Source organism: Rhinopithecus bieti, unplaced genomic scaffold (assembly GCF_001698545.2).
Source record: "Rhinopithecus bieti isolate Rb0 unplaced genomic scaffold, ASM169854v2 scaffold_35077, whole genome shotgun sequence".
Lineage (NCBI taxonomy): Eukaryota > Metazoa > Chordata > Mammalia > Primates > Cercopithecidae > Rhinopithecus > Rhinopithecus bieti.
The window spans coordinates 418,377-441,890 of record NW_016814799.1 but is presented as its reverse complement, the minus strand read 5'-3'; the positions used below and the strand labels follow the sequence as shown (position 1 = coordinate 441,890).

At 41.6% G+C, this 23,514-nt stretch overlaps 1 protein-coding gene across 5 annotated transcripts in view; it reads right to left on the bottom strand.

The window, feature by feature from the left end:
- Window positions 1–23,514, bottom strand: part of LOC108515460 (uncharacterized) — an 86,497-nt gene that overhangs the window by 40,923 nt on the left and 22,060 nt on the right. Inside the window, exons 2-4 of one of the 5 annotated variants that reach the window (XR_001881530.1) lie at window positions 22,639–22,796; window positions 20,824–20,978; window positions 3,429–3,556 (exon numbers count right to left, since the gene is read on the bottom strand). The exons of 2 other annotated variants lie outside the window; for them this stretch is intronic. The gene's annotated coding sequence lies outside the window, so the exon portion shown is untranslated. Of the gene's footprint in view, window positions 1–3,428; window positions 3,557–20,823; window positions 20,983–22,638; window positions 22,797–23,514 lie in introns of those variants that run through there. 2 more of the 5 variants (XR_001881528.1, XR_001881529.1) reach the window with 2 other exon arrangements.

Genomic DNA, 23,514 nt, shown 5'->3' with positions numbered 1-23,514 from the left:
AAAAAAAAAAAAAAAAAAAAAAAATCTATCTTAAATCACTTCACAGTCATCCAAGTTGAACCTTATTCTTTTTCTTCTTAAGATTGAGCTAATCTACTATTAATGGAAACTGTACCCTTAAGTGACATTAGGTTTGCCTACCAAGGAGATTCAGGCCCTCGCTATTCTGCATCTTCTTTCACATCCTACCCATTCCCAGGAAGCCTTCTTGATCTAACTTATGCTACGGAAGATCAGACGAGTGAGGGGCACAATTCTCGGTCCGCGTTTTCTTGCTTCTTTAGAACAAAAGTGGTTCCTGTTGAGATAGATCATATTTTAACTGAATGGGAAATTTAATTCTGGAATTTCACTGTTAGCCAGTTTTTCTCCATAGAAAGATGATCAAGGCAAATGCTATATGAATATTCTCCTCTTTACTATAGGTGGGTTCTTCTTAAGTCAAAACAAATTATGGCTGGGCACGGGGGCTCACACCTATAATCCCAACACTTTGGGAGGCCAAGGAGGGTGGGTCACTTGAGGTCAGGAGTTCAAGACCAGCCTGGCCAACATGGCAAAACCCTGTCTCTAATAAAAATACAAAAATTAGCCAGGTGTGTGTGGTGCATGCCTGTAATTCCAGCTACTCGGGAGGCTGAGGCAGGAGAATCACTTGAGCCCGGGAGGAGGAGGTTGCAGTGAGCCAAGATCGCACCACTGCACTCCAGCCTGGGTGACAAAGCTAGACTTCATCTCAAGAAAAAAACAAAACAAAATAAAACAAATTTATCTTTCATAATAAAATAGTCCAAGGGGCCAGGTGAGGTGGCTGATGCCTGTAATCCCAGCACTTTGGGAGGCCAAGGTGGTTGGATCACCTGAGGTCAGGAGTTTGAGACCAGCCTGACCAACATGGTGAAACTCTGTCTCTACTAAAAATACAAAAAATTAGCCGGCGTGGTGGCAGGCACCTGTAATCTCAGCTACTCAGGAGGCTGGGGCAGCAGAATCACTTGAACCGGGAGGCAGAGGTTGCAGTGAGCCAAGATCGTGCCATTGTATTCCAGCCTGGGTGATAAAAGCAAGACTCCATCTCAAAAAAAAAAAAAAAAAGTCAAAGGAAAACTCTTAAGTGGACTGTGTCTTAAGAAACCCACTATGCCCATGTGTTGACAGGAGAGCTGTGTTGCCTATTAAGACAAAGTAACTAAATGGTGATGCTACAATTATTAGTTTTTTATTTGTATAGATGGGGCCTATTTCTAGTTAATACTTCCTCTGGCTTGGGAGAGTCAGTGATAGGATATTGAAGCCTATGTGTAATGTTTAAGGCAAAATGTTGACATTTTAGATGAATTCTTTCATTTAAATTCCTCCTCGTGACCTGCTGGTTTTACAATGCATATATCATGCTTCAGTATTAGAAACTTTAGTTTGGGGCTAACAGAAATAGTTCAGCTAATGAAAATAATGATTTTTTCATGCTGTACTACATAGTAATTTAAAGCATTTCAATTAAACAAACTGTCTCATTAGAGCTCCTTGATAATGCAGTTCCATTTGCTTTGATATGGTCAGAAATCCCAAGGATGCTTTTGGGATACACTCTAACTCTCATATGAACTTGCTTAAAAAGGTTACCACATACCAGACATTTTAGAGTACTCAAATGACCTACTTTAAAAACGTTTGAAGCCATTTTACGGTGTGGACTCTGAACAAATTACCCTTATTTAATAAGTAGCTTTCAGTTTGTGTTCCAAAAGTCATCTGAGTTCTACCAATGAGGTTTATTTTTCAAAGCTCCATTTTTCTCATATTGTGAGATGAGAAAGCACATTCATTCATAAAATTCTCATTCTGGGCCAGCCACGGTGGCTTAAGCCTGTAATCCTAGCAATTTGGGATGCCGAGGTGGGCAGATCACCTGAGGTCAGGAGTTCGAGATTAGCCTGGCCAACATGGAGAAACCCCACCTCTACTAAAAATACAAAAATTAGCTGGATATGGTGGTGCGTGCCTGTAATCCCAGCTACTCAGGAGACTGAGGCAGGAGAATCGCTTGAATCTGGGAGGCGGAGGTTGAAGTGAGCTGAGATCACGCCACTGCACTCCAACTTGGGTGACAGATAGAGACTCTGTCTCAGGGGGAAAAAAAAAACCTCATTCTGTTACTACTTTTTTTCCACAGAGTAATCTTATGATGAATATTATAATTTTAAAATTCACTATTTTGCAACATATTCCCTATCATTTTTTTCTCAAAAGAGTCTAGACTCACTTGCTCATTTCTCTGGGAAAAAAAACCTAAGTACATAAATAAAATTGGCTGAGCACAGTGGCTCATGCCTGTAATCCCAGCACTTTGGGAGGACGAGGTGGGCAGATCACCTGAGGTTGGGAGTTCAAGACCAGCCTGGCCAACATGGTGAAACCCCATCTCTACTAAAAATACAAAAAATAGCTAATTATGGTGGCACACGCCAGTAATCCCAGCTACTTAGGAGGTTGAGGCAGAAGAATTGCTTGAACTCAGGAGACAGAGGCTGCAGTGAGCTGAGATAGGGCCATTGCACTCCAGCCTGGGTGACAGAAGCAAGACTCCATCTCAATAAATAAATAAACAAAATTGGTGAAAGGCTCATTGAGATAATCTGAGGATAAATTATATATCATTACTTTAACTTGAATATTTAAATGCCTTCACATAAGCTAAAGGTTCAAAAAGATAAATTCTATTAATTTTACTATAGTTGAAAATAGATGCTGATCTCGGTGGCTCACTCTGTAATCCCAGCACTTTGAGAGGCCAAGGCAGGGAGATCACCTGAGGTCAGGAGTTTGAGATTAGCCTGGCCAACATGGTGAAACCCCATCTCTACTAAAAATACAAAAATTAGCCAGGTGTGGTAGTCAGCGCCTGTAATCCCAGCTAGTCAGGAGGCTGAGGCAGGAGAATGGCTTGAACCAGGGAAGCAGAGGTTGCAGTGAGCTGAGATCGCACCACTGCACTCCAGCCTGGGTGACAGAGCAAGACTTCATCTCAAAAATAAAAAAGAAAACAGATTTAAAAAATAAATTTTTCATATGCCTAACATAAGTAAGAAGTAAGGCACTTGAAAATTTATTTTATGTTACCAAATAGTCTCTTGAATTTAAATATCTGTTAATTTAACTTAAATATCAGACAAACCAGTTGTTGAACATGATAAAATAGCACAATGAACAGCTGACGGGATGCCAGCTAGTTTTTTTTTTTTTTTTTTTTGGCTATTTGTATGCTATAGCAATAAGAATATCAATTTTGATATCTCAATTCAAATCCAATTGAACTTGTGAAAATGAGAGTTTTATGCATTTAGGCCTGCTAATAACAACACCGTCTTTTACCTTGATTGCAAAAACCATTTTTTTATTAGTTAGGGTAAGTAATGCTGGCTGCTATAACAAATCCTAAGGTCTAAAATGGCTTAACACAATAAAAGTTTATTTCTCTCTCTGACACAATGTCCATTGTGGTCATTCCATCTTGTGACTTCAAAATAACTGGGATCTCAGACTCTTCTGTTGGATCCTATAGCCAGGGGATAGACATCAGAGAGTGTATAAAGAACATTACAATAGTCTTTTGGGTTTGTTGGGGGTTAGGGGAAGAATGGTAACTGGGCTCAGAAGTATTGTACATCACTTCTACCCACATTCCAGTGGCCAGAATTCAGTTACGTGGTCACAACTAAGTACAATGGAGGCTGGGAAATGTAGTCTGTCTACCCAGGGAGTAAGAAAATGGGTTTTGGTAGACACATAGCAATCTTTCCACAAAAATCTCTGTAGCCTCAGCACGGACTTGAACAAAGAATATAATCTCACAGTTGTTCTTATAACTAGAGATATAATCATCTGGTTTTTAGGTGGAATAATATAAAGTCTAAAAAATAATGGTACTATTCTAACTAAAAGGTATTTAGAAATCAGTAACCATCTATGTCACGTGTTTAATCATCTGTGTCTCAGGTGCCCCTTCAAGGCACATAGATTCAGCTTTTCCCATCCAATTATCCGAATCTCTGAAAGCGCTTTTCTTTTCCACTCACTTGGCTATCAAAAATGGCAGACACAGTAACTTTAACTTAACTTTCATCCTGAAAGCTTGAGTGAATCATATTAAACATAACCCAAATTTTTTTTGTTCTTTTCTTCCTGGCCTGTGTGACCCAAACCAGTGTTTTCAAAGGCGTACTGACTGCATGAACCAATTTGAAGCTGAAGCTATGAGTTTTTGTTTTGTTTGGGTTTTTTTTCTGCTATGAATTTTTGAACACTGAAACCCAGACAATGCCTCAACAGAACCTCCAATAGTCTCTGGATTGATATTTCATTCAGTTTAGGTTCCTGGCAGAGGTTTGATTTTATGAACCCTTGTTAATTACCAAGCTTTCCAAATGTCCTACAAGGAACTCTAATGCAAAAGACTACCCATCCATTGTGTAATTGGTCTCCGAAGCAGAAATTCAGCATAAAATTGAGGTAAGTACCCAGAAAACTCAGGCAAAATCTCACAGCTTGACTTGTATCTTCTTTTAAATATCACAACCCTAGAGCAAAACAGCAAATAATTGATAGGCGATGTAGAGAAGAGTAACTGATAGGATTGAAACCCTGCAGGGACTGACCTAGAAAGAGAGATAAAAGGAACTGAGAGAGCCTGGTTGCTCCACTTCATGCAATCCTGGGAGGTAGATGTTTCAGAGATCTGGCTCTGTCTAATCCCTCAGTGACTTCAAACATTTCTATTTTAATGGCTCTTCCTCTTTCGAATGGGAATAATATAAAATGGGTTAAATTTCCTCTCTGGGCTGAAGGTGACATTCACAAGGCATCTATCCAGTCCATTTCCTGTTTGGAAGGCAACCTTCCACTGAGGCCTTCCTGAGAGACTCCTCTGAGACCTATTTCAGGCAGTCTTCAGTTGACATCCTGCCTGCGTTTCCACAAACCCAAATGAAAGTTACTTAACCTCACTGGCCTCAGTTTCTCTTCTGCAAACTGGGAGTTAAAAATACCCACCTCCGCGCCACTGCACTCCAGCCTGGGTGACAGAGCCAGACTCTGTCTCAAAAAAAAAAAAAAATCCACCTCCCAGGTTTGGATGAGGGTTAAATAGTTTAAAGTCACTTCACAGAGGGCTGTACAAATAAAAAAAGCTCAACCAGCTACTGTTACCTTAAAAAAGAAAGGTTAAACCAGCTCCCAATGACTTTCTGCATTATCTAACAATCCTTCAAGTTGGTAAAATGTTATTTGAAGCCCAAAACTCTCTGTATTTAATTTAATCCTAATTCAATCCATTTTGGCTATATTTTAGAGATTCACATAATGTCTTCTATGTGATTATATATGGTTTCCATTATTTGTTCCTGAAAACTCTGAAGACTCAGAAACATGGTAATGTTGAAACATACGGTGCCACCCATACCCGAGTTCCTCTGTGCAGGTGCTCAGTGGGGATTGACAGTGAGGTAGTGCTTTACTTGCTACAGCAGGGCTGGCAAGTATGTGGCAGTTGCAACACCCAGCTCACCTCCAAAACATATGTCTATGTCTACTAATAAACATCTACATCAGTGAATAGGTCACCAAACTTTTCCATAGAGTCTATATTTTTTCCACAAAATCCTTTTCAAAAATACTTTGGACAGTCTCTGCTGATCCATCAGCCACTACTAATCTATTTCCATTCCTGGGCTATAGCATAAAGGGAAGCAAATTTAAAACGGGAAGCAAACCTTGAAGAAGAGCAAACTGATTTTAACTATTTGTTTTGGTTTTCTGTGTCTAGAAACTGAAAAAAAAAAATGACTAAAGTCAGTTCTTGATTGTCTGTGATATTGGAGTGTGGTTTAGGATGAACGAATCAAATTAATAAACCTATGTTAGAAACGGGACTTAAAAGAAATGTCTAAATATAAAAATCATAGCACTACAAAGAGTGTACATTTCATTTAAAAATAAAATGGAAAAAAAATCAATGGTAGGCAACCACAGACAAACCTCCTCTTTTGTCAGAGCTGTTATTAACAAGTAACTAAGTCTGCAGATTTCATTTTCACCTTCTCTGTCCTTCACTACATGTAGACTGGTAGATGGGTTCATGGGATCTGCAGTGGGCAAGACACAAAAATGTACAGAGACAACTGAGCTGGAAAACCACAGACAGGTTGATCAGCTCTTGAATAATAAGTATCTGCAAGATTATAAAACTGTTGGTGATTTACATATGAAAACAGTCTCAGTGCTAGGGAGAGAGAAAAGTTTAAGTAGCAGCATGAGAAGCTTACAGGAAAAGGCTAAAAATATTTCAAAGGAAAATCTGTGAATTAGAAAAAATATATATTTCCATAAGCAATTTTGTTTATCTCCTGGGTAAAAGACAAGATCATCTCTGTCTACGCTTGGTAAAGATGCTATGTATTTGGCCACTACCATTTGAGAGAAGCAGAAGAGCACAGCAGTGTTCAGACTCTAGAGCCAGACTGTCTGGGTTCAATCCCAGTTCTGGAACTTTTCAGCTTTGTGAGCTTGGGTAAGCTGCATGACTTCTCTGTGCCTTGGTTGTCTTCTCCATAAAGTTAGGATGATAATAGAGCCCACCTCATAACATTCTGACAAGGGCTAAATTAGTTTTATGTATGTAACATCTAGACTAGTTCTTGATACATACTAGGTTTTCTCCTTGGATATTTGTTGTTATTTGCTACAACTTGGTAAAGATCAGACCTCAAAGGAATAATAGCTCCTTTTTAAAATAGTAGATAGGCCAAGCATGGTGGATCATGCCTCTCATCCCAGCATTCTTGAAGGCTGAGGTGGGTGGATTGCTTGAGCTCAGGAGTTCAAGACCTTCTTGGGCAACATGGAGACACCCCATCTCTACAAAGATACAAAAATTAGCCAGGTGTGGTGGCGTATGCCTGTAGTCCCAACTACTTGGGAGGCTGAGGTGGAGGCTGCAGCGAGTCGTGATCATGCCACTGCACTCCAGCCTGGGTGACAGAGCCAGACCCTGTCTCCAAAAAACATAAATAAATAAATAAATAAATAAATAAATATATAATGTAAAGTCCTTAAAATGGCCTACCAGGTGCCCATCAATCCATGAGTGGATAAAGAAAATGTGGTATATAAATATTATGTAATACTACTCGGCCATAAAAAGGAATGAGTTAATGGCATTCACCGCAACCTGGATGGGATTGGAGACTATTATTCTAAGTGAAGTAACTCAGGAATGGAAAATTAAACATCATATGTTCTCACTCATAAGTGGGAGCTAAGCTATGAGGATGCAAAGGCATAAGAATGATGCAATGGACTTTGGGGACTTTCAGGGAAAGGGTGGGAAGTGGGGTAAGGGACAAAAGCCTACAGATTGGGTTCAGTGTTTACTGCTTATAAATCACCACTAAAGAATTTACTCATGTAACTGAATATCAGCTGTTCCCTAAAAAAACCTATGAAAAAAAATGGCCTATTAGGGAAATAAAACAGTAGGACGTATTATTGAGTTTTGTTATCATGTGGTTTTTTAAAAATATACCATGTGGTTTTTTAAAATACTTTTTTGAAAGTGTATTGGTTATTTATTGTTGTTGTAACATATTTCCGTAATATTGGTTCATGCAGTACCATAAATCCAGTGGCTTAAACAACACAAATATATTCTCTTCCAGTACTGGAGATGAGAAGTCTAAAATGGGTCTCGCTGGGCTAATACCAAGGTGTTGGCAGGGCACTTCCTTTCTGGGACCTTTCAGGGAAATTCCATTTTCTTGCCTTTCTAGCTTCTAGAGGTTGCCCACATTCCTTTGCTACTACTGCCATGCCATTGTCAAAGCCAGCAACAGCCAGTCAAGATTTCTTATATCACTCTGATGCCAAATCTTCTACCTCCTTCTCTCACACGTCAAGACCCCTGTGATTGGCCGGGCGCAGTGGCTCACACCTGTAATGCCAGCACTTTGGGAGGCCCAGGTGGGCGGATCACGAGGTCAGGAGATTGAGACCATCCTGACTAACCCAGTGAAACCCCGTCTCTACTAAAAATATAAAAAATTAGCTGGGCGTGGTGGTGGGCACCTGTAGTCCCAGCTACTCGGGAGGCTGAGGCAGGAGAATGGCATGAACCTGGGAGGAAGAGTTTGCAGTGAGCCGAGATCATGCCACTGCACTCTATCTAGCCTGGGGGACAAAGCGAGACTCTGTCTCAAAAAAAAAAAAAAAAAAGACCCCTGTCATTTCACTGGACCCACCTGATAATCCAGGATAGTCTCCCTATTTTAAAATCAGCTGATTAGCAAGCTTAATTCATCTGCAACCCTAATTCCTCTTTGCCATGTAATGAAACATATTCACAGGTTCCAGGGATTAGGGTATAGACATTTTGGGGGGCCACTGTTCAGCTGCTGCAGAGCGGAATAACATCTATCTTAGAAACTGGAATGATTAATATACTCTGCACGGTAAAGTGAGAAGAGTTTTGGAGTAAGCAAACAAGAGGTCTGAGTTCACGCCTGTGTTTGGTTATTAGCTAGTTTTACGATCTCAAGAAATTTTAAGTCACTTTATCTCTTTGGACTTCTATGCAATAAGAGTTGATGTTATATGACCTATGACTCTTGTCAAATTAAAAATAAAGGGCTAAAGTCACTGAATTATACAACAAAGCATCAAAATATTCTTCTGCAGAGGACAGTTCTAAATTTAGTTTTCAAATGAGTCTACATTTACCTGCCCTACTTGGTTCTGAAATTTCCCCCTTTCACAGTGTAAAACCATGCAATACAGTGTAAAAACCATGGGTATTGGGAGAGGTGCAGTTTTGGGGGTTTTGTTGTTGTTGTTGTTGAGTTTTTTGTTGTTGTTGTTAGATAGAGTCTCACTCTGTTGTCCAGGCTGGCGTGCAGTGGCACCATCTTGGCTCACTGCAACCTCCACTTCCTGGGTTTAAGCGACTCTCCTGCCTCAGCCTCCTGAGTAGCTGGGATTACAGGCGCACGCCACCACAGCCAGCTAACTTTTGTATTTTCAGTAGAGATAGGGTTTCACCATGTTGGTCAGGCTGGTCCCGAACTCCTGACCTCATGATCCTCCCACCTCAGCCTCCCAAAGTGCTGGGATTACAGGAGTGAGCCACCGCGCCCAGCTGTGGTGCAGTGTTTTTGAGGCAAGATGTATGAACTGTTTTATCAATGCATACCAACGTTCACTCCAACATGGAAGAAATAGTTCCTGTGGTGTTCTTTCTTAAACATAATTTCCTCTATTCCTATAGGTGGACACAAGTAATGTTTTAAGATAAAATCTGACTTTATTGCCACTATAATTAGAAACCATTTACTTGAAAGTTCTTTTTGAAAATGGAGAGGAATACATTAACCTTCCCATGACTTTCTGAATCCTTGAAGACCACTAGATCATCCCTTGTTCTCCTTCATAAGCTTTACTTTTCAATCCTTTAATCATATTTGTTGCAAATTTAAGAGACTACTTTTAACACTTTGGGAGGGGCTGTTGTTAATGAGAATGGAGGTATAAGGGCAGATGTAAAGCCAAGAAAACCTATCATCTATTATGCTAAGCACATTAATAGAGCTTACCCTTGTACTGAAGATCCTGGAGAAAGAGATAAAAGAGATATTTCTTCATTTTTGAAATTCATTAAGGAGAAAAAAAAAATCCATCTTAACTACGACAACTATTTATAGTCTCAGAAGTAGCTTGGTAACAGAAAATAATCCTGCCTGAACTAATAAATAAGCAATATAAATTCAAGCCTCAGTTATGTCATTAACTAGCTGTGTGACCATGGACAAGTCACTTGACCTCTCTAAACTTTCATTTCATAGTGTTCATTCACTGGACTGCAAGAGAATAATTGGGTCCAACAAAGAGTAACAAAGAAAACGTGACAGGATAGAGAAGACATATTAAGAAGAAACCTGTAAGGCTGGGCGTGGTGGCTCACACCTGTAATCCTAGCACTTTGGGAGGCCGAGGTGGGCAGATCACCTGAGGTCAGGAGTTCAAGACCAGCCTCAATACGGAGAAACTCCGTCTCTACTAAAAATATAAAACTAGCTAGGTGTGGTGGTGCATGCCTGTAATCCCAGCTACTCAGGAAGCTGAGGCAGGAGAATTGCTTGAACCTGGGAGGTAGAGGTTGTGGTGAGCCAAGATCGCGCCATTGCACTCCAGCCTGGACAACAAGAGCGAAACTCCGTCTCAAAAAAAAAAGAAGAAGAAATCTGTAAACTGTTTTAAGAAATGCTGAATTTCAAATACCACCAATTTAAACAAAATTCCCTTAACAGGGAATCGGATGGACCGGCTATCTGATTTATTCTGTCAACCTACCCAGGAATGCCAGCAGCTTAGGAAATTGTGATGATGAAAAGAAAACAAAAAAAGTTTGTAAAATTTTTTACTTTTTTGAAAACAAGTGAATATCCATTGTATTTGTTTATTTCATAATCAAACTTGTTTTCATTTTCAAATCTCTATGAAACAAATGAAGACAATGCTAAATAGAGTTAGTTCAATTGAGCTTGACACTATTGAGGGCCCAAACAAAGGTTTATTTCCTCAAAAAGCAATCAACATTCTCCCTCTTGCACTACAAAATTTGTACCCTAACTAGGTAGTCACCTCAAAAACCTTAATCTGGTAATACAGCGCATACAGCAGGGGAGTATGAGGCCATCATCTCTAGTGGAAAAACAACTCAAATATGTCTGAGTGACAGACAACAGCCATAAACCATATCTCTTTTCCTTGTGAAAAATAACACATCTCCATGCTTTGGCTGACTATTGAACCTTGGGGACTGCCTCTGGTTCCAAACAGAAAGCAACACAGATCTCAGTGGCATTCCAATATAGTCTGTTTTCAGTTCCCACAGATGTTTTTAGCTGGTGGTAGGCTGTTGCCTTCAGGAGTTTGTCATTTACAGAATCTTATAAAGTGGGTACCAGTGTTCCCTGCCCTCTTCCCAGGCAGGAACAGCTATGTTATGGGAAACCGGTCAGGCATTCAGCTGCTTCTTGTCCCAGACCTCCTGGGGTTGGCCTATCTTTCCAAGCCAATTTGAGGCTTCTCTGTTCTCTTTGTCCCCCCTTGGCTATCTATGACAAGAGACTGAATCTTAGAGCTGTGTGGTCCATCAGGGATATTTTGGGCTAATAATACCCATTGTGCTTGGAAATGCACATTTGTATGGTACCACAATAAAGTTCCTGAGTAGAATTTGCTTGTCTGTGCTAAAAACTTCAGTAAACCATTAACAGGAGCCAAAGCCTTCAATGACGAGAGAGGGTGTGTCTTGTAGATGGGATGGGACAGGAGTAATAAAGTGTCTAAATGCAGGACTTACTTACCTTTATTACTAAAGGCATGATCTTGAAAGATTTAAAGACAGAAACCAAGAAATGAATGTCATATTGTCACTTTTAATTCCCCAGCAAAATAAATTTCCTGATTTTTTCTGTTAGAGTGATTCATTAACAAAAACTTTGCATTAAAATAAGAAATGATTTCTTTAAAGTCTGTCTTGTGAAAAGACATTGCTTATTATACTATTTAGATTTGATTTCCGGGGGTGGAAATATTTGCCTATGCCAACAACAATGCATCAAGCATACAGATGCAGAGCCAGTGGCCAGGCTTCTTAAATAAATGATTTTAGTAGATATGGCTCTTGGCCTTCGGGACATAAAATCTGTTTTTGTTTGTGTTTTGTATACTAATATCAGCAAAGGCTTCCCTTTTCTCTTAGCATTTGGAAACTTTTGGTTGAATTTCATTAGGCAGGTGGCTCTCTTTTAATGTATAAGTTTTTTTATGTAATGTTGGAAAAAGTTAATCAGAATGCTTGAATAACAGGTTGAACAGCTATTAAAATTTGTAATCATTAAGATTCACTTAGCTAGAACCCCTTTTTTTTTTTTTTTTTTTTTTTTATGAGACAGATTCTTGTTCTGTCACCCAGACTGGAGTGCAGTGGCACAATCTTGGCTCACTGCAACCTCCGCCTCCCCAGTTCAAGTGATTCTCTTTCCTCAGCCTCCCAAGCAGCTGGGATTATAGGTGCACGCCACCATGCCCAGCTAATTTTGTATTTTTAGTAGAGATAGGGTTTCACCATGTTGGCCAGGCTAGTCTTGAACTCCTGGCTTCAAGTGATCCACCCACCTCAGCCTCCCAAAGGGCTGGGATTACAGGCATGAGCCACCGCACCNTTTTTTATGAGACAGATTCTTGTTCTGTCACCCAGACTGGAGTGCAGTGGCACAATCTTGGCTCACTGCAACCTCCGCCTCCCCAGTTCAAGTGATTCTCTTTCCTCAGCCTCCCAAGCAGCTGGGATTATAGGTGCACGCCACCATGCCCAGCTAATTTTGTATTTTAGTAGAGATAGGGTTTCACCATGTTGGCCAGGCTAGTCTTGAACTCCTGGCTTCAAGTGATCCACCCACCTCAGCCTCCCAAAGGGCTGGGATTACAGGCATGAGCCACCGCACCCAGCCCTCAAATCTTTTTAATAGAATCTTCAAAAATATTTTGACTGGATGTGGTGCATCATGCCTGTAATCCCAGCACTTTTGGGAAGCTGAAGCGGGTGGATCACGTGAAGCTAGGAGTTTGAGACCAGCCTGGCCAACATGGTGAAACCCCGTTTCTACTAAAAATACAAAAATTAGCCGGGGCACAGGCCTGTAATCCCAGCTACTCAGGAGGCACAAGAGTCACTTGAACCCAAAAGGCAGAGGCTGCAGTTAGCTGAGATCGCACCACTGCATTCCAGCCTAGGGAACAGAGGGAGACTCCGTCTCAAAAAATAAATAAATAAAAAACAAACAAAAAACAAAGTATATTATTTCCTGTATTAAAGATCTTGTAGGGTACTAAGATCAAGATTCTGGATATGTTTGGACATTGTACAGCTGTAGGTTGAAGACTAGGATGAAGATGTACTGACCTTAGAACTTGCCTTCATAAGTATTACTTTTTATTAAATGACTGATACTGCGTTTTTTTAGTTATTCCCCTATTTTTCCTGAAAGCCAAGTGTAGAAGCTAATTCTAGTTAATTTATGGTTTCATTTAATTAAGTTCCACTTAAATGAGATTTTACTGTAACATGGTCAATTGTATTCTGAATTATGAGATTTATTTGGGGCAAAGTTAGCACTTGCAGACTGGAAGAAACCTAATGTCTTTAAAACTTGAAAGAAGAGTCTTCTTAGAACTTATTTTCTGGATGCCACACAGGTCTGCCACTTTCTGATGAAACCTAATTCCAAGCATCTCTTTTTATCTCTAAGAACTCCAGCTCTGATTGTGTCTTTGCTTTGGTGACACCCTGGCGGTTCCTTTCTGTTGCTCAGAATTTGTCAAAAGAATGTGGAAGATCCTGTTGAGCTCAGTCTCCCTTACCCACCACTAGGTCAAGCCTCCCTCTCTGAAGAGTGCTTCTTATCCTTATGCCTGCTTCCAGAGTTGGTGGGGTTGGCTTTGGAGCAGGACTTAATTTTGTCTCATTTTAAATCATGTGCCCAATTGCTTCCTTTCTCTTAAATAATGAAAAGCCAGCAAAGACTAGCTTAATGCATAAGAAAAAATGAATTTAGGGAAATTATTCATCTGCCTGTAAATAATAGCTTCATTGATATGAGGTAGCTAATTCTCGACAATATTAGGTGCTCTTTCGATAGAAGCAAGAGAAAGAAAATATCTCAGAAATGTCTTTGTCATGCTTAAAAGTCCTCTGTCCCCCACTCCCCACAATTCCCTGGGTTTTTTTTAGAAGGGATATTTGTTCTCTCTCATAATCTGGAAATGTATGTGCCTAATTGAAATAAGATGTACGCTTTAAATGATGAAAATAAAAAGCGATCAAAATAGATTTTTCTTATCCTTGGGGCATTGGGAGTTTAAATGCAAACTGCATGGCTTGCAGTGTGGGGAATTAATTATTGGTAATTGAAGTTGTAAGCTTAATTCCCTGCTTGCTTAAATGAAAATGAATCCTTTTATTTAATATTGAAATAAGCACCACTAACCTCATGATCTGGGACAGCACATGCACTCAGCTTTTGAGCAACAGTGAATGTTTAAAAAGCTTTATCTTTTTAACACTGAATTGTGATTAAAACAAAACAAAACAAAAACACTGGGTTGAGGGAGTGGTATAAATACATTAGCAAATAACATAATAGATGGTATTTGGGTACTCTTAATAGATCCTGTTCTTATTCACCAGTAAGAGACTGTATTTTGTATTCAAATAAAAGTCCAAACCATTAAAAAATGCATTTATACTTTTTGAAAACTTGTCCTGAGTAAAATATTTTCGTTGGCTTGTTTTGTCATGTTGAAGCAGGATGACCGTTCAAACACAGGGCAGGTAAATTTCTCTGCCCTGTGTTTCTGCCGTGAGGAGTTCTTGTCTTCCTGAGGAAGCATTACGGCTAATCATGATGTGAACTTTGCTTCCTGCCCAGTCCTCTTGTTCTCTATGTCTGTGCCTGTCTATGTCTCAAGGAACGTCTCTGGGTATTTACACTGACTGTTCTGTGACTTAGGCCTGGTAGATTTCCAGGCCCCCTAGCCTATGCCTGCTTTTTGCCTAATATCTTCTACTCCTCTCTCAGATCTCAGTTCAAACATTACACCTGAGATTAAGGTAAGGACCCCTCTCTTATATTCTTACCACAGTAAATCATGTGGCAATTACTTGTTTCATGCTTCTCCATTCTGCCAGAGCACAAGTTCCAAGAAGGCAGGGTCTGCCTTGTTCACAGGTGGAGGTCCAGTAACTAGTTCAGAGCCTTGCATATACGGGGGATCAAGAAACATATTTGAGTGAATGAATGAATAAATGAATGAATGGTGAATGAGTGTTAATTAAGGTTGGTCTGAGAGACACTTGGCAAAATTCCCAGTTTATAGTCCTGAAGTATTCATAACTCTTACAATACAATTAATAATTTATTTTCTCATTTTAAATAGGAAATGAATGGTAGTATCTTCTGACTGTTTATTGTACTTCATACTTAGTCCTCAGTCAACATTTCCTAAAAGATAATTTATCCATATTTCAGTAACACCTGTAATTGTGTAATAAGTAACACAAGAAAAATTAAGCTTGTGTGTTGTTTAATGTATTTATTAGAGAAAAACCTAGATATTGAGATTCCCTCAAATGAAATAGTGTTGTTTGAATTTGCTTTCAGTGGAACCTATCATTTCTAACCTAGGAGAGGTCTGTTCTTTAAGCAACCAGCCTCTGTATCCACAAAGTTTGCTCATGGTGTGTAGAAAACTCCTTCGGGGCAGCTCCAAGGGCCAAGTTTGCTCAGATTGCTCAAACTTTCAAAACTACTTTTCTCAAAAGCACAGGGCTTAAATGAACACTTGTTTGATCTAAATATGGTTTCACATTGTGATGGAGAGAAAGTAAAGAAGACAGAAGAACGCTTTGGTCTTTACCTCAGTATCCTGAAACTTCTGCTTCATTCATTTTAAAAGGAGCAAAAGTAGATCTAAATGGTTTTCTGGGTTAAGATGGTAGACTAAACCACACATCTAAATTTGCTTCTCTACAAAATTCCACTAAAACTTGAGTAAAGTGATTTTCTTGAAAAGGCACAACTCACATGAAAAAGAACACAAAAAACAAAAGAAGAAACTAAAAAACAAAGAAAAAACTGGAAAAAAAAAAAAAAAAAAAAGGCTGGGCATGGTGGCTCATGCCTCTAATCCCAGCACTTAGGGAGGCTGAGGTGGGCAGATCACTTGAGATCAGGAGCTGGCCAACATGGTGAAACCCTGCATGGTGGTGGGCGCCTGCAATCCCAGCTGCTTGTGAGGCTGAGGCAGCAGAATCACTTGAACCTGGGAGCCGGAGGTTGCAGTGAGTTAAGATGGCACTGCACTCCAGCCTAGGTGACAGAGTGAGACTCCAGAAAAAAATAAAAGAAAAGAAAAGGAAGAAAGGGAAGGAAGGGAAGGAAGGGAGGGAAGGGAAGGAAGGAAAGGAAAAGAAGGAAGGGAAAGGAAGAAAGGAAGAAGAGAGAAAGAAGGGAGGGAGGGAGGAAGGAAGGAAGGAAAGAAGGAAGGAAGGAAGAAAGAAAATTTTGGAACCTGAAAAGCAGATTGACAACTGGCAGTGCCATATACCCCTACTGCTGGTGTAGAGGGGAGGCCAAAATAATGAAGAGGCTAAAATAAACATTGAGCGAAAGCTGTTCCATTGGGTTAAATCTCTATATCTTCACTCACATTGCCCTTTCCTCACCTAATTTATTCTGAGGAGTAAGCACAGCAGAAGGCCTTGGAAATGCAGGACACGAGATACAATTAAAGATGTATCATCATACCAAACACAGAGAGATTGCATGACTGAATGCATATGGAATGCTAAAACCTTTCACTGCTTCCTCCACTTGGCTTCCAGAATGCCAGAAGCCTGGAGAGTTTCCCTTTAGTAAGGAGACTGGAAGAATGTTTTCTGCTAAAAATGTCAACATAGGAGGAAAGTTTTTTTGTTTTTTGGGGGTTTTTTTGTTTTTGTTTTTTGGGTTTTTTTTTGAGATGGAGTCTTGCTCTGTTTCCCAGGCTGGAATGCAGTGGCACAGTCTCTGCTCACTGAAGCCTCTGGCTCCCAGGTTCAAGCAATTCTCTGCCTCAGCCTCCTGAGTAGCTGGGATTACCGGCATGCACCATGACACCCAGCTAATTTTTGTATTTTTAGTAGAGACGGGGTTTTGTCATGTTGGCCAGGCTGGTCTCGAACTCCTGGCCTCAAGTGGTCTGCCCACCTGGGCCTTCCAAAGTGCTGGGATTACAGGCATGAGCCACCATGCCCTGCCAGGAGGAAAGATTTTTTAAATATTGACATTGGAAGTACAAAGAGCCTATCCAGATCACTTGACAGCGACATCCAAAGTAAACAAGCTCCACAGAAGCACCCAGAGCAACCAATTATGATTTAAATCCCTTGTTCTTAATCATAAAGAAAGGATGACAAGATATGGAAGATAAAGACCAAACCAATAAACAAAAGAAAGCAACTCAAAGGAAATAGAGACTATATGGTGGGGGGGGGTGGGGGGGGGGGGAAACTCCAACAAAGCTATTCTATTTTTTTTATTTTTGAGACAGGGTCTCATTCTGTTGCCCAGACTGGAGTGCAGTGGCTCTATCTTGGTTCACCACAGCTTCGATCTCCTGGGCTCAAGAAATTCTCTCACCTAAGCCTCCTGATTAGCCAGGACCACAGGCATGCACCAACATGACCAGCTAATTTTTTTGTATTTAATTTAATTAATTTATATATTTATTTATTTATTTGAGGTAGAGTCTTGCTCTGTCGCCCAGGCTGGAGTGTAGTGGAGTGACCTCAGCTCACTGCAACCTCTGCCTCCCAGGCTTAAGCAATTCTCCTGACTCACCCTCCCAAGTAACTGCCATTACAGGCGCATGCCACCCCACCCAGCTAATTTTTATTTTTTTTTTTAGTAGAGACAGGGTTTTACCATGTTGGCCAGGCTGGTCTCGAACTCCTGACCTCAAGTGATCTGCCCGCCTTGGCCTCCCAAAGTGCTGGGATATCAGGCGTGAGCCACTGTGCCCGGCCACCAGCTAATTTTTGTATTTTTTTTTAAATTTTACTTTAAGTTCTGGGATACATGTAATGAACATGAAGACTTGTTACATAGGTATACATGTGCCATGGTGGTTTCCTGCACCTATCAAACTGTAATCTCGGTTTCAAGCCCTGCGTGCATTAGGTATTTGTCTAATGCTCTCTGTCCCCTTTCCCCCCAACTCTAACTTCTGTATTTTTAGTGGAGACGGGGGTCTCATCATGTTGCCCAGGCTAGTGTCGAACTTCTGAGCTCAAGCAATCCATCCACCTCAGCTCCCAAAGTGGGCCACTGTGCCTGGCCAAACAAAACCATTCTTTTTTTTCTGAGACGGAGTTTCACTCTTCTTGCCCAGGCTGGAGTGCGATGGTACAATCTCGGCTCACCATAACCTCAGCCTCTCGGGTTCAAGCAATTCTCCTGCCTCAGCCTCTCAAGTAGCTGGGATTACAGGCATTGTGCCACCACACCCAACTAATTTTGTATTTTTGGTAGAGACAGGGTTTCACCGTGTTGACCAGGCTGGTCTTGAACTCCTGACCTCAGGTGATCCACCCGTCTCAGCCTCCCAAAGTGCTGGGATTACAGGTGTGAGCCACCACGCCCAGCCCAAACAAAGCTATTCTTAATAACCTCAGAGAGGCCGGGTGCAGTGCTCCCGCCTGTAATTCCAGCACTTTGGGAGGCCAAGGTGGGCACATCACCTAAGGTCAGGAACTCAAGATCAACCTGGCCAACACGGCGAAACCCCATTTCTACAAAAAATAGAATCATCCTGGGTGTGGTGGCATATGCCTGTAGTCCAAGCTACTTGGGAGGCTGACGCAGGAGAATCGCATGAACCCAGGAGGCAGAGGTTGCAGTGAGCCGAGATTGTGACACTGCACTCCAGACTTGGCAACAGAGCAAGACTCTGTCTTAAAAAAAAAAAAAAAAAAAAAAAAAACCGAGAGAAAATATTTCCTTCGTGAAAATAGAAAATGATGCTATGTCAAAAGAAATTTCAGAGAATAAAAAGAGCAGCTAATAGCTGAAAAGAAAAATTCAACAGAAGAGTTGAAGATAAAGTTCAAGAAAGTGTTAAGAAAACAGCAAAAAGACAGAAGGAAAATAGAAGAGAAGATATAAGAAAAATAAAGGGAGCACACCTGAAGGTCTCACATATAAGTAATAAGGATTCCAGGAAAAGGGCAAGGAGAAAATGAAGCAGAAAAATCATTAGCAAAATAATTTAACAAAAATTTTTCAGAACTGAAGACATGAATTGCTAGATGAAAAGGGCCCACCAAGTGCTCCTGCAAAATAGATTCTAGTAGAGCTACATCAAGGAACATCACTGAAATTTCAGAACACTGAGGACAGAGATCCTATAAACTTGCAGAGAGAAAAATAGACTACTTAGAAAGGACTAGGAATCAGAATGCCTTCACATTTCTCAACTACAATAAGACAAGAGAAAGACCTTAAAAAAAAAATTTGTTTTTTGAGACGGAGTCTCACTCTTGCCTAGGCTGGAGTGCAATGGCATGATCTCCGCTCACTGCAACCTCCGCCTCCCAGGTTCAAGCGATTCTCCTGCCTCAGTCTCCCAAGTAGCTGGGATTACAGGTGCCCACCACCATGCCTGGCTAATTTTGTATTTTAGTAGAGACAGGGTTTCACCATGTTGGCCAGGATGGTCTTGATCTCCTGACCTCGTGATTCACCCGCCTTGGCCTCCCGAAGTGCTGGGATTACAGTTGTGAGCCACCATGCCTGGCCGACCTTCAAAATTTTTAAGAGTCCAGGCGCAGTGGCTCACCTGTAATCCCAGCACTTTAAAACACAAATGTAGGAAGATCACTTGAGCCCAAGAGTTTAAGTGAGCTATCATTGCGCCACTGTACTTCAGCCTGGGCAATAGAGCAAGACCCTGAAAATGTCCTTGCTAAACTATAACAGTAACAGAAATCCATCTCGGTTGACTCCATTTTGCTTCCAACCTTCAAGCTGTGCTTGGTCATTCCCGGGTATAGTCCAAGCTAACTTTGGGAGAAATTTAGTTTGTATTTTAACTTTAAAACAAGGATGATAATAGTCCCTTCCTAAAACTGAGCCCTTCCGGCCAGGTGCAGTGGCTTACACCTGTAATCCCAACATTTTGGGAAATCTGGGCAGGTGGATCACCTGAGGTCAGGAGTTTGAGACTAGCCTGACCAACATGGTGAGACCTCATCTCTACTAAAAATACAAAAAAATAACCAGGCGTAATGGTGGGTGCCTGTCATCCTAGCTACTCGGGAGGCTGAGGCAGGAGAATTGCTTGAACCAGGAGGTGGAGGTTGCAGCGAGCCGAGATGTCACCATTGCACTCTAGCCTGGGCAATAAGAGTGAAACTCTGTCTCTAAATAAATAAATAAAAACTAAGCCCTTCCTTGCTCAGGGACTGAAAACCACCTTTGTAAAACTAATGTAAAACTACAAGATTAGGATTATGGGAAGGACCTGAACTCTGCTGAAATATAGGAGTAGTTTCTACAATCCCTTACTGCTCAGGGATCATATGCCCAGAGGTCACAAGATTTGTGACTCCTCCAATTGCTCTTCGAGATAACATCACTATTGTAAAACCTAAAATTATTATATTATTTTTTGCAATATTTTTCAGACTGACCCCACCCACGCTCATGACTCAGGTCTCAACTAATACTATATCCTCACCCAGAAGCTGACTCAGCACACAAGGATCTTCTCCACACTCCTATGATTTCATCCCCAACAAATCAGCAGCACCCATTCCCTACACCCCTACCCACCAAATTGACCATAAAAACCATACCTTCGGCTGGGCGCGGTGGCTCAAGCCTGCAATCCCAGCACTTTGGGAGGCCAAGACAGGCGGATCACGAGGTCAGGAGATCGAGACCATCCTGGCTAACACGGTGAAACCCCGTCTCTACTAAAAAATACAAAATCTAGCCGGACGAGGTGGCAGGCGCCTGTAGTCCCAGCTACTCGGGAGGCTGAGGCAGGAGAATGGCGTAAACCCCGGAGGCGGAGCTTGCAGTGAGTTGAGATCTGGCCACTGCACTCCAGCCTGGGGACAGAGCAAGACTCTGTCTCAAAACAAAACAAAACAAAACAAAAAAAACATACCTTCAAGCCTTCAGGGTAGCTGATTTGAGTGATCACTCTATTTCTCCGGCATGGGCCAGCCTCATGTCAATTAAACTCTACTGCAACGCTGTGGTCTCAGTGAACTGATTTTGTCTGTGCAGTGGACAGTGAGAATCCGTTTGGTAATTATAACACTGTCTTTACAAAAACAACAACAAAAATTTTTGAGTTAAAGCATTCCTACTGCAATTCTAGATTCAGCCAAATTGTCAAATATACAGGAGGGAAGAAGAAAAACATTTTCAGGCCAACCACTGTGGCTCACACCTGTAATCCCAGCACTTTGAGAGGCCAAAGCGGGAGGATCACCTGAGGCCAGGAGTTCAAGACCAGCCCAGCCAAAACATGGTGAAACCCCATCTCTACTAAAAATACAAAAATTAGATGGGCATAGTGGCACACTCTTATAATCCCAGCTACTTGGGAGGCTGAGGCGGGAGAATCACTTGAACCTGTAGGGCGGAGGTTGCAGTGAGCCAAGATCCTGCCACCGCACTCCAGTCTGGGCGACAGAGCGAGACTCCGTCTTGTTTTTTTTAGTTGTTGCTGTTTGTTTTTTGAGTTGGAGTCTCGCTCTGTCGCCCAGGCTGGAGTGCAGTGGCGGGATCTCGGCTTACTGCAACCTCTGCCTTCCAGGTTTGAGCGATTCTCCCGCCTCAGCCTCCCGAATACCTGGGATTACAGGTGCATGCCATACCATGCCCAGCTAAAATTTGTATTTTTAGTAGAGACGATGTTTCACCATGTTGGCCATGCTGGTCTTGAACTCCTGACCTCAGGTGATCTACCCACCTTGGCCTCCCAAAGTGCTGGGATTACAGGCGTTTTGCTCTGTCACCCAGGCTGGAGTGCAGTGGCGTGATCTAGGTTCACTGCAACCTCTGCCTCCCAGGTTCAAGTGATTCTCTCACCTCGGCCTCCTGAGTAGGTGGGATTACAGGTGCGCACCACCATGTTCAGCTAATTTTTGTATTTTACTAGAGACAGGGTTTCACCATCTGGCCAGGCTGGTCTTGAACTCATGACCTCAAGTGATCTGCCTGCCTCGGCCTCCCAAAATGCTGGGATTACAGATGTGAGCCACTGCACCCAGCTTGGCTCGGGGTTTTTTTTGTTTTTTTTTTTTTTTTTGGAGACAAAGTTTCACTCTTGTTGCCCAGGCTGGAGTGCAATGGCACGATCTCGGCTAACAGCAACCTCCACTTCCCGGGTTCAAGCAATTCTCCTGCCTCAGCCTCCCAAGTAGCTGGGATTATAGGCATGTGCCACCATGCTCGGCTAATTTTGTATTTTTTTAGTAGAGATGGGGTTTCTCCATGTTGATCAAGCTGGTCTTGAACTCCTGATCTCAGGTGATCCGCCCGCCTCGGCCTCCCAAAGTGCTGGGATTATAGGCATGAGCCACCGCACCCAGCCCTTGGCTCTGTCTTAAAACAACGAAAACAAAAGAAAAAAAAAATTTTTTTCAGACAATCAGGGTCTCAAAAACTTCATTCCGGTATACTCTTTCTCAAGAAGCTAGTAAGGATATGCTCCCACCAACATTAATGGAAAAAAAGAATTAAGAAAGAAGAAAACATGCTGGAGTTTTTTCTGCACTCTAATCTGTGTCATGGGAAGTCGACCATTATGGATTGTATCACAGATTCATGTGCCATGTGGTTGTGTTCAGACAAGGAGAGCCACCAGCAAGAAATCTGGAGGACCGAAGGACAAAGACAGCATAGGGCCCTGTGAAATTTAAAAAACCTGTGAGGTAACCAAAACCCATTTTGTCACTCATTTCTCACTGACCTCTATCTTACTTTTGCTTTTCTTTCTTTCCTGTCTTCTTAGTCCTCTCCAGCTTTCTTACTCTTCTCCCGCTCCTTCAATAAAGAAGCTTCAAAAGCAGTCTCCATCAGCATGCACAACCATGAATAGGGCAAATTGATCAAAAGAGGCAGTACAGCCTAAAGGATAAAAGGGCATGGGTTATAAAGTCAGAAAATAGTGAGTTCAAGTTCCAGCTCTGCCACTTAACAGAGGAGTGATCCTCAGCAAGTTACTCCTTAATGTAATATAAGGAAAATTAGCACTATATCTACCTCATGGATGTATAGGGTGATTAAATGTGATTAATAAATGCAAAATATTGGCCAGGTGCGGTGGCTCAGACCTGTAATCCCAGCACTTTGGGAGGCCGATGCTTGAACCCGGGAGGCGGAGGTTGCAGTGAGCTGAGATTGCACCATTGCACTCAAGCCTGGGCAACAAGAGTGAATCTCCATCTCAAAAAATAAAAACATTTAAATGCAAAATCTTAGGACAGCGAGTCACAAATTAAGCTCTCAATGAATGGTAGCAATAATTAACATAAATTAAAAGTGCCGGCCAGGTGCAGTGGCTTATGCCTGCAATCCCAGCACTTTGGGAGGACAAGGCGGGCGGATCACCTGAGTTTGGGAGTTCAAGACCAGCCTGACCAACATGGAGAAACCCTGTCTCTACTAAAAATACAAAATTAGCCGGGTGTGGTGTTGCATGCCTGTAATCCCAGCTACTCGGGAGGCTGAGGCAGGAAAATCGCTTGAACCTGGGAGGCAGAGGTTGCGGTGAGCTGAGATCGCACCATGACACTCCAGCCTGGGTAATAAGAGGAAAACTCCATCTAAAAAAAAAAAAAAAAAA